The sequence below is a fragment of the Arachis duranensis genome, chromosome 3 (genome assembly GCF_000817695.3).
Source record: "Arachis duranensis cultivar V14167 chromosome 3, aradu.V14167.gnm2.J7QH, whole genome shotgun sequence".
In the NCBI taxonomy this organism is placed as follows: Eukaryota; Viridiplantae; Streptophyta; class Magnoliopsida; order Fabales; family Fabaceae; genus Arachis; species Arachis duranensis.
In genome coordinates, this window is record NC_029774.3 from 124,488,178 (window position 1) to 124,499,282 (window position 11,105).

The following is an 11,105-nucleotide window of genomic DNA, read 5'->3' on the forward strand; positions in this document are numbered from 1 at the left end:
AAAGAGCAACACCCAGTGTACTTCGTGAGCAAAGTCTTACAAAGTGCCGAGACAAGGTACCCGATGATAGAAAAGTTAGCATTTGATCTGGTCATTACTACTCGACGTCTACGACATTACTTTCAAATACACCCAATAATAGTTCGGACCGATCACCCTCTGCGACAAATATTATCACGACTAGACTTAGCAGGCCGACTCACAAAATGGCCAGTAGAGCTCTCTGAATTCGATATTTCATACCAATCACAAGGATTACCTAAAGCCCAAGCGTTGGTCGACTTCATCTCAGAGTTCACGAACAAAGAGGAAACACCCAATACATAGGAACTATACGTAGATGAAGTATCGAACAAAAACGAATGTGGGGCAGGAATCCTTTTGAAGGACGATACTAGAGTTCGAGCCAAACAGTCAATCAAATTCCTCTTTGAAACAACCAATAACCAAACCGAATATGAAACTCTCCTAGAAGGTCTAAGGCTGGCCAAGGAAGTAGAAGTTACAAGCCTAAAGGTATACTGCAGTTCACTCCTAGTAGTATAGCAGGTAAATGGCCACTTTCAGATACGAGATCCACTCTCACAAAAGTATTTAGGCTCGGTTAAAACCATGGTACAACTTTTTCAAAATTTTAAAATATCACATCTACCTAGGGAACAAAATTGTAGAGCCGATATTTTATCTAAATTAGCTACATACAGGATAATTGATTCATTAGACAAATTATATCATCTCACACTAACGGGACCGAGTTTAGATATCAAATATGTTTTAAGAGTGTCACAGAAAGAAGATTGGTGAAGCCCATTTATCCGTTACCTAAAAACTGGAGAAACGCCAGAAAATGAAAATCCGAGGTCATTCAGATACAAAGCAAACCACTACACTATGATGGGAGCAGACCTGTACAAACGAGGTGTTTCTAAGCCATTACTAAAAAGCCTCAGTCGAGCAGAAGCAGAAAACATCATAGAGGAAGTACTAAAGGAACCTGTGGACACCATACAGGAAGTAGAAGTTTGGCAAAAAAATTCTCCGAGCAGGTTACTACTGGCCGACGTTAAGTGAAGATTGCAGGAAAAAAGTGCAAAAGTGTGATGCATGTCAAAAATGCGCGCTGCTCATCCACTACCTGGCTGAACTATTGAACACCTCAGATGTCAACTGGCCATTCCACAAATGGGGGATGGACATACTCGGACCATTCCCAGTCTCGCCAGGACAAGTAAAGTTTCTCTTGGTAGCTATTGACTACTTCACAAAGTGGATAGAAGCACATCCACTTGCAAAAATCACAGCAGAAAAGGTACAAAGTTTTATTTGAAATCAATTATTTGTAGATTCGGATTACCTAGAGAAATCATATCTGATAATGGCCGGCAATTCACAGATAAGAAAATTGCTTCATATTTAACCAATCTGCATATCAAACATCATTTTTTCTCTATCGAGCACCCACAAACTAATGGGCTCACAGAGGCAGCTAACCAAGTTATTTTGCAGGCCTTAAAATAGAAACTAACAGATGCTAGAGGACGATGGGAAGAACTTATACCAGAAGTGCTGTGGAGTTATAACACAACACCGCAGTCTTCAAAAAAAGAAAGCTCGTTCCAACTAGTCTATGGTGCAGAATACATGATCCCAATCGAAAGTAGTCAAGGGTCTGCCCGGACCGAGTACTTTGACAAAGAAAACAACACCCAAGCCAGGTCGGCAGAGTTATATCTAATAAACGAGGAGCGATGTCTAACCGAACTCAGGAAAAAAGCCATGCAGGCAGCCATGCGAAAACAATACAACAAAAAAGTACGGCCGAGGACCCTAAATGAAGGAGACTTGGTGCTGAGACAAATCGAAGAGGTTCGAAAACAACCAGGACATGGAAAACTAGCTGCTAATTGGGAAGGCCTTTTCAGAATCTCATAGGTCATCGGAAAAGGGGCATCTCGCCTCGAAACACTGGAAGGAACCACCATCCCTAATACTTGGAAAATCTCATCTTTGAAGATCTATTATAGTTAATCTGCTTCTATAGACATGGTTTGGGCCGGTACTCTTTTTCCTGATCACGAGGTTTTATCACTAAGGAGGATTTTACTCAGACAGGTTTTAACGAGGCCGACCACCCTACACCTTTCAAAGTCGAAAGGTCCTTTAACATGTAAAGAAATACCATTCATCTTTTCTTATCTATCTTTGCAATTATATCTTGCACACATTTATTCAAACCAATAGCAAAAAATTTGGAAACAACATTCATTCATACGCAAAAGCTAAAGCCAAATTCGGCAAGTTCTTTCATCAAAATTCAGCAATTAAGCCATAGTTTTCAAAACTAAAATAACATATTCCAAATTATAATTATAAAGATAAGTTAACAAGGTGGTGGAGCGTTTTCAGCATGCTCGTTGCCAACTTCATCCTCCACAAGTTCTCCATTGATCATTATCTTAGTCATGTCGAGTTTACCAACATCAAACTTAGGGCAGAAAAGTGTGATCTGACCAACAGCACGATCAAAACCTGTAGCAAACATATCTATCTTTTCTTCTTCTAGCTCATGAATGCGAGAGGTCATCTCGCCCTTAGTCTTATCATTTTCTTTTATCTTGGCCTGCAGCAAGCGAATCTGGTCATGAAGGAGAGAGGCCTCCTCTTCCTTCTCTTTCATTTTTGATGTAACACTGATAAGCACCTCCTCCTTTTCCTTAACAGAACGATCAAGAATAACAACCCTATCAACAGCCACTTGCTGTTCCGAGGCCGGCAACTCGGTCGCACACCCAACACACAGCAAGCGGGAAGAAACGATCTAATAATAATACGAACAGTAGCATAAGCACATTACAAAATATGAGCTATTACAAAACGGGTACTTTTCCTAAATAGTTACCTGGACAAATTTTCTCATTGCTTCAATACCAGTGCGACGGGTTAAACCCATATCCCTAGGATATTGAGAAACCCGGTCGGAAAGCTCAGAAATGGAAAAATGATCGCTCTAAAGAGAATGAGGGTTCACCCCATCAATGAAACCATAAAGTTTCATTTGCCTCTCAAAAATGGATTTGCCGGTAAAATCCCCTTCAGATAACACTTCAAGCAATTTTTCGGAATAAAGTTTCCTTCTTATTGGCGAAGGAGGAAGCTGGGTAGTAGAAATGGCAACATCCCCACCTCCCTCCTTCACCACACCTGATGTGCTGCTACCTTTTTCGCTCTTCTTCTTCAAATAGGATTGCAGGATAAATATACTCAAATTTGAAACCCTTCCATCTACAGACAACAAACAACTCTACATCAGAAATTAGTCACAGAAAAGACAAGCAAAAAAAAAAAAGAAATGATACCTATGTATGTTTCCGGTCCTTCTCTATCATTTTCCTTATCATACCTCAACAAATCCGGGATAGACAAACACTCACTCTCGAAAAAAAACTCTATAAAAAATCTAGAAACTTATTCTCTTCTTCACTTCTTTCCATAGACTCCAAAATCTACATTAGCTCTAGACACCAATACAACGAAAATTTGTCAACAAGTTCGTCATCTAAGTAAAAGGGATATTCAATCTCCTGAGACCGAACTTTTACAAACATGGCCTTAAAATTTTTTAAGGATGACTTATACAAAAGGAAAATAGAGCGACTTGGATAGCTGCTAAGAAAAATCTATAACGCTTTTCGAATTCCTTTGGATTGAAATAGCGAAAAGAAAGCATTCAACGAAACAGAAAAATTCAGAAATTCCATCAAACATTCAAAAGCTCTTAAAAATGCCCAAGAGTTGGGGTAAAACTATGAAGGAGCATAGACGAGTTGAGTCAAAACGTTACATTCAAAATCAGTAAAGGAAAATTTCAAATACAGCTCAGTAAAACACGAGGTATACATGTAAATGTAACCCCAATCACCTTTCCTTTCACACACTCTCTCGTCACTATTACAAGGTAATAACTCGACACCTATACCCGAACCATCATTTGTCAACTTCAAAGCCCTAAGATCACAGAAGGATTCCTCATCACAGTAAAAAGAATGGGTCTTTACATCTACATGTACCCATTGGTAGGGACCATCACTTTTCACTTTTACTACTTTTTTCTTTTCTTTCTCTCTCTCTTTTTCTCTCTCTCTAACCATTGTGAAGGTAACACGACAAGGAAGAAAACAGAGAAACTAACCTCTTGCAGTCATGTTTCTTTCACTTAAGCGAAAGTCCTTGAGGTCAATTTTTCGTGTCTTTTTCCAAGAAAATAACTATAATAAAGAAGCATAATAACCCACTCACTTAGTGGGTGATTTGCAAGCATAACCGTTCACATACCCCAGGAGATTTTCAAGGCCCAAACTCAATTAAAGAAGGTAACCTATGAATTTATTGTAAGTAACGATTCACAAGGTAAATTTATTACGCAGTTGTATTTCCCAATTAAATTTTTAGCATATAACCCAAGCTTGAAAAAAGCTAAACGCCCGTTGAGTTTGGGGGCTAGTATCATTAACCAAAACTGAGGTATAACCAAATTTTAAAGCTCAACTTGTTAAAGCGGAAAATTGGCAAATCAAGCTTGGGGGTTATGTATATCGTATCCCTTATACGTCGAACAAATCGGGCTATACCTCAGTCAAATTAATTCAAAATTCAAAATAACTGTAAACCCCTCAACGTATCCAAATCTCTCTTTCGAAATCTCGCCTTTACGTCGGTTACGAAGATCTTGGCACTAACCAACGAATAATTCCACCTCAATCAAACTATAAATCAGGTGGAGTGCCGACAATAGGAGACAGATCATTTCAACACCAATTCATTAATCATATTCTCGCTTTTTGAGTAATTTTTTACTGACTTAAACGTCGAAGTCCTTTTTGCAGGTACCACACTCGGGTCCGAATTCGCAAGGGTATTACATTTCCAAACCGAGACGTTGCTATAATAGAACAGGACAAAGCCGAATAGTATTTCGAAAAAGAGTATCTTTGTCTAAACACCTTCAATTTGCAAATAAATATTTAGTTAACTCTATTATTTTTTATACTATAACAACCTAATTATAAAATTAATGATTCAATTAAAAAAATATATAAAAATTTAATGAAATAATAAGAATAAAAAAAGTAAGTAAACCTAAATTATATACTCCTTATTTTCGCCGCACAAAAATCTATAGAATGTCCAATTGTCCATCATATTTTGAAGAGGAATGGGATTGCTACTCGGCTGTCTTGGTGGAGCAGGTCAGTAGTCAACATTTAGCATTTTTTTTGAATACTATGGTGCCTGTTATTTTTTACCTAAGTTATTAAAAAAGGTAAATAAATAATATTTAATAAATTTTATATGATTTATTTTTTATTTTAAATATTTTATTTTTTATTTAAAAAAAAAAGTTAAACAATTTAAATACCATAACAAAGACACCATAAAACTCACCTTTTTTTTCCGTTATGCATGATCTTGTTTTCTTGTCCTTTTGTTGTTTCTACGTGATCATTTTACCAATTTACCCACATATTTTGAGTTTTTGACTAATACTCTAGCAAATTAGCAATTATATCAAATGATTAAGAATTATTATAGCTATTCTTTTATTAAACATTATAGATGTCATCTAAGATACAAAGGGTAAATCATTAAAATCGGTCTCGATTTTTTGAATACGCTGACAAAAGGTTAATATCATCCATTTTTGTTAATAATAAAAATATTCTCAAAAATCTTCTAAAATTTGATAAAAATACATCATATTAAATATATATTTTTTAAAAATACTTTAAAGATTAAATTTAATTATAGTTTTTTACAAGCATGATAAAAAGAAGACATTTTTTATCCTTACCATTTAATAATTTTATGCTAAGTAGTTTTATTTTGCAATTTTTTTAATAATCAAGAAAAAATAAAAATTTATAGAGATCAAATTTTTATTTAATTTTTTATGTATTTTTAAATAGTTATCCAAATACTATTTACAATTTTTGAAAACGTTGACAAAAATATTTTTTATTTTTAATGACAACAAAAATATTCTAAAAATATTAAAAAATACGATAAAAATAATTAAAAAATATTTTTATAAATGGCAAATAACTTATTTTAACGAATGATAATAATTGTTTTTTAAGATGTAATATTTATTTTGTTTTTTAAATTTTGTTTCATAAATAATTTATTTTTAAGAATGCATGATAATAAATTTTATTTTTTTAAATTATTAATGAAGTCGTTTATTTTAAAAAATACGACACCTTTTAGTTTTTGGATAAACTGCTGTCTCACAATTGGTAATACAGTGTTAATGTGACCAATTAAAGTTCTATAAATTTTTTTCCCGATTTCATTGATATATAAGAAATGGAGCACAATAAATATTCTTTGCTACATATAAATAACATTTTACATTCAACATAGATACTATATCAAACTTTAAATTAAACATACGCTTTTAATTGACGGCAAACTTATTTTTGCTCTTCCCAATTTATGAGTTATCTGAATAAAATTGTAGAGAATAAATTAGAGACACAATATTGTCGTTATTCTCCTATTCTAATATCGTAATGTTTTAAGTTTGTTATTTTTAATAGTAGGAGTAGTTCCTGCAAAAATTTTGATGCTCAACTTAGCATAGATCACAAGAAAAATTAAAATAGAGATCATACTTGAATGTATATATTTAAAATAGTGCATATATTGTGAGGTTGTGATTTTATGAGTTTTCTTATGTGAGTTATTCTTTTCATGAGCTACTCTCGTCATAAAATGCTTGATGTCTTATTGTCGTCTCATCATATAATATTCTTAGACCCATATATATATAATCAATATTATAATATTCTCTTTTAATAGTAGAATAATGGTTACAAGATAATAATTAACTTCATAAAATTGAATTATTAAGTATTAAAATGAGTTATGAGAAATTAATATTTTTTTATAATATATTTTTTGAAATCCAAAAAAATACTTACTCATCAAACCGATTTTTTAAAACTTTTTATGCTCTTGAATCCGATTTTTAGTATTGAATTTATAAAAATATTCCAAAACAAAATTATACAACTTTTTTAAGAGGTTTAGACTATATGTTGATACTGTGTAACAGTAACGATGACTTCCATGACCTAGGAATCATCTTGTTATGTTATCTTCCATTTCTTCCTCTCTAAATTTTTCTTTTTCGGGTTTTTATTTTTTCTTTGTTTTTTCTTTGAAGTAGTCTTCCATTCCATCTTCAATTTGCTGCTGCTTTTGTAGTTTTTTTTTTTTTTGCTGCATCGGGTTTGATCATACATGAAACATAGACCCAGACAAAATTCATTTTGGGCCATATTGAATTTAACTTAACTTAAAACAAATAAAAGCCCTAAATAGCATAAACGATGATAGTAACCCACTTCCCAAATGGTGGCAGAGGCCTATGTGTTGGCCTCATAGAAGCCACATCCCAAGTTTGAATCCCAGCTATAGCTGGGTAGTGATGGAATCTTTAGTATGTGTGAGTGAGTGAGTGTGTATGACCAAAAAAAGCAAAGCCACCTCCCAAATGTAAATTTTGTTATTAATTTATGTAATTAAAAAGAAAGTGGAATTTCAATAAAAAATAACTCAATTTAAAAAAAGAAATCAAGTGTTAGAAAATGAATTATGCTAAAATTTCAAGACGATAATTAATTTGACAAACTGAAAGTAACTTGCTTATTAGAAAAGAAATACAAAAATTTCAATTTTTTTTCCAGTCCTAGGCAGTGTTAGTGTGCGTGTGTTGTGTCGTCTTCAATGATGGGTGATTGCTGCTGATTTGGCAGCCTTGTCGGAATCATTCCATAAAAAAAAGATGGGTATTTTATATTATGAGTAATCAATATCATTATTTTTTCATAAAAAATGCTATTAATAATGGGGAGCTGTAAGCAATATTGATACAGAACCAAGCAATTTCTGTAAAGAAAAAGAATTATATCTCACCAAGATTGTTGTTTCAAAGACTTTAGTCATGAAATTATCATTCTTAAGTAGGGAGTGTTGCGTCAATCGTGAAGAGCTCTCGATTATCGGGAGACTTTGAGAAAGAATCAAGTGAGATAACATAATATGAGAAAATATTACATTTAACTCAAAACTTTAAAGTATCAAGTTAATGGGTTTCTTATCTTATAAACTCCTCACTCTTTCGTACTTTTTTTAATGTAAGACTAACTTCAACACTCCTCACACTTGCAACATTAACAGGGAGTACGATAACAACGTTATTAATTTGTAGGTGATAATTTTTTAGGGAAAAAAAGAAAAAGAGAGAGAGAATGGATACCGCTTAGATTCTGGATCCAAACACTAAACGACAAGAAACCATCTTGGAACTTAATCTTTATCAACAATAATAATCCTTCTTGGTTTTATTGTTATGATCCAAAAACTTGGACTCACATCATATAAATGCTCGAATTCAAATAAGCATAGATACCATGTCTCCACAATTAGGCATTGTCGACAAGCAAAATCTAGCTTATGTCTTGGTCAACGATACCAGCTACACTTCCTTCTAATTTTTTCTTCTTAATTCTAACTCAGAACAATTTTAGACGATAATCTACTGCTTTTAATTTTAATAATCACTCCACGCCCCTGTACCAATAGTTTATACTTTATACTACGTAATGTAATATGTGTAGCACTCTTGAGCCACATTAGAAGAGTCTCCATAATAATAATTAAAAAAAACATTTGGTCATATTTTTAAATAATAATAGAAGAATTTAAAATAAATCCAGCTTTTCAAACGCACAATAGTTTCTCTAAGCAAACATTTTTTTCTACCTACATCTCTTTCTTTTTTGGGAAAAAGAAATTCCCCCTCTATAATAATAACCTAAACTATATTTTCTTCATACTCCCTCGTTTGTTGGCTAATTATTAGTTGAAGAAAATTATTTTTTTTTATCTCTTTCTTTTATTAATTATAACAATCCCATTATATGTACACCACTAAATTCGTTATCATTAGCAACCAATTATTTACTTATTTATGATCCACGTCATATAAAAAATCAAAATCAAATTTATTCTCACATATTATTAAAATATAGCAAATTTAAAGAATGAAATATATTTATCAAAATAAACAAAATTTCAATATGATAAATAAAAAATAGATCCTTAAAAATAAAAAATATTTTAAATTGATTTTAAAATTCAAATTCCAAATTTTTAAATCCTAACTTCAAACCCTAAATTTGAAACCCAAATTCTAAATTCTAAATTATAAATTTTAGATTCTAAACTAAAAAATTTCATATTTCACGCAATATAAATTGTTCATACCCTGACCCAATACTAAAGCCCAAGTCCAAATACACCAAAAGGCCCAATTCAAAGATTGACCTTCGTTATTCACCGACTCCTTCAGAAGAGGTCGGACTCAACACAGACTTCTTTCCAAAGAAGTCGGGCTCAAGAGATAACTGGCAGATAACACTTATTCAAATAAGTAACTGCCCCTAAAATTTTTCAACCCACTTCTAGAAGTCATATCCCAACAATCCCTAGATAAAGGGACGGTTATCCACCTAAAAAGGTGGCACTACTCCAACGGTGGTTATTGGTTCACCACTACAAATACACTGACACCGCTCAGGTATCACTAAGTCCCAATACTCTCTAGACCTGCTCACACCCTTGCTAACTTAGGCATCGGAGTGTCTTTGCAGGTACCACCCCCCATTCTCTCACACTCACAAGTCGGAAGGAGTCTCTAAAGGCGCAAACCCGCTCAAAGGCTTTCTCCCTCATACGATTGGGCCAACCCAACGAGTCCAGCCCATTAACCTCCGGTTACCCAACGTAACATTGGCGTCGTTGCCGGAGACATGGAGCTCAATCCTTGATAATGGCGGATGATCAACAAGATGGTCGGACAACCTCTCGACATGAATAAGATGCAAGCATGTTAAAAAGAAGCTGGAATACAGTTTCTATGGATACCAGAAATCCCATAAAAACTTCTCCCAATGGAGAGAGGATATTAAATAGGGATGATGATTCTACTTCTACAGTTAAATTGGATTAAATCAAACAAAAAGAGAAGAAAGCACCATCCCAAGGCCATTGTAAAAGGCAAACCAAGACGAACTCGAAAGCCAATTGAATAAAAGAATTTTCAATTCAGAAAATTCAATTGGCAAAAGAAATTACGTGAACTAAGATGAAATCGAAAGCCAATTGAATAAAAGAATTTTCAATTAAAAAAATTCAATTGGCAAAAAAAGTTACGTATAAAAAAATAGAAAGGGAAAAAAGGGAACATGACTGATCCCAACCTCTTCGTGGAATAGAATGGATAACAACATTTGTGCCGACTTACAACCTCAGAAAAAAATCATGATACCCACTCATGATAATGGAGCAGTTGCATCTTCCAAATACACAGATTTTATAAATAAATAAAATGTCTCATATTGGTCAGTAATTAAAGAAGGAATAGAAAACATTGTTGATAAAAGCAATGAGAACTTTCTTCTCAATTTATGCCAAAAAAATGCAGCATCAGCTAATTTGAATGCAACCCAATCCGACAATGGATTGATGAATCCAATTTTTTATTCATTGGATTCACATATCAATTACAACAGAGCAGTGAATAACACGAAAAATTCACATGGCACATCTTTTGTTGGTTGCTCACAAATTACATCACTGCCAATGAATATGGAAAGAAATAATCCTGTGGTGGAATTTGATGTCATTTGCACACCAATAAAGATGGATCCGATCCAAAAGACAAAGAAAGTCGGGGTGACAAAGGTCCGGTCTTCATTGGAGGGGATGATATTTGTTCTAAAGAGGTCATGCGTGCAAAGGTTCCAACTAATTTTCAACATCCCAACATGGATCCCTACTATGGATCTACTAATCCACATAACTATCTCAACAACTTCAAAGAAGTCTACTAGGTCAAAAAAAGTTGTACAAAATTCGACCTCTTTTAGAGAGCTCATAAAGAAAAATCCGACCTCTTTTAAAAGTCCGACTTTACAACAAGGTCGGATAGGCTTAAAGCTTACAGAGAAAAGTCCGACCTCTTTCGTGAGGTACGACTT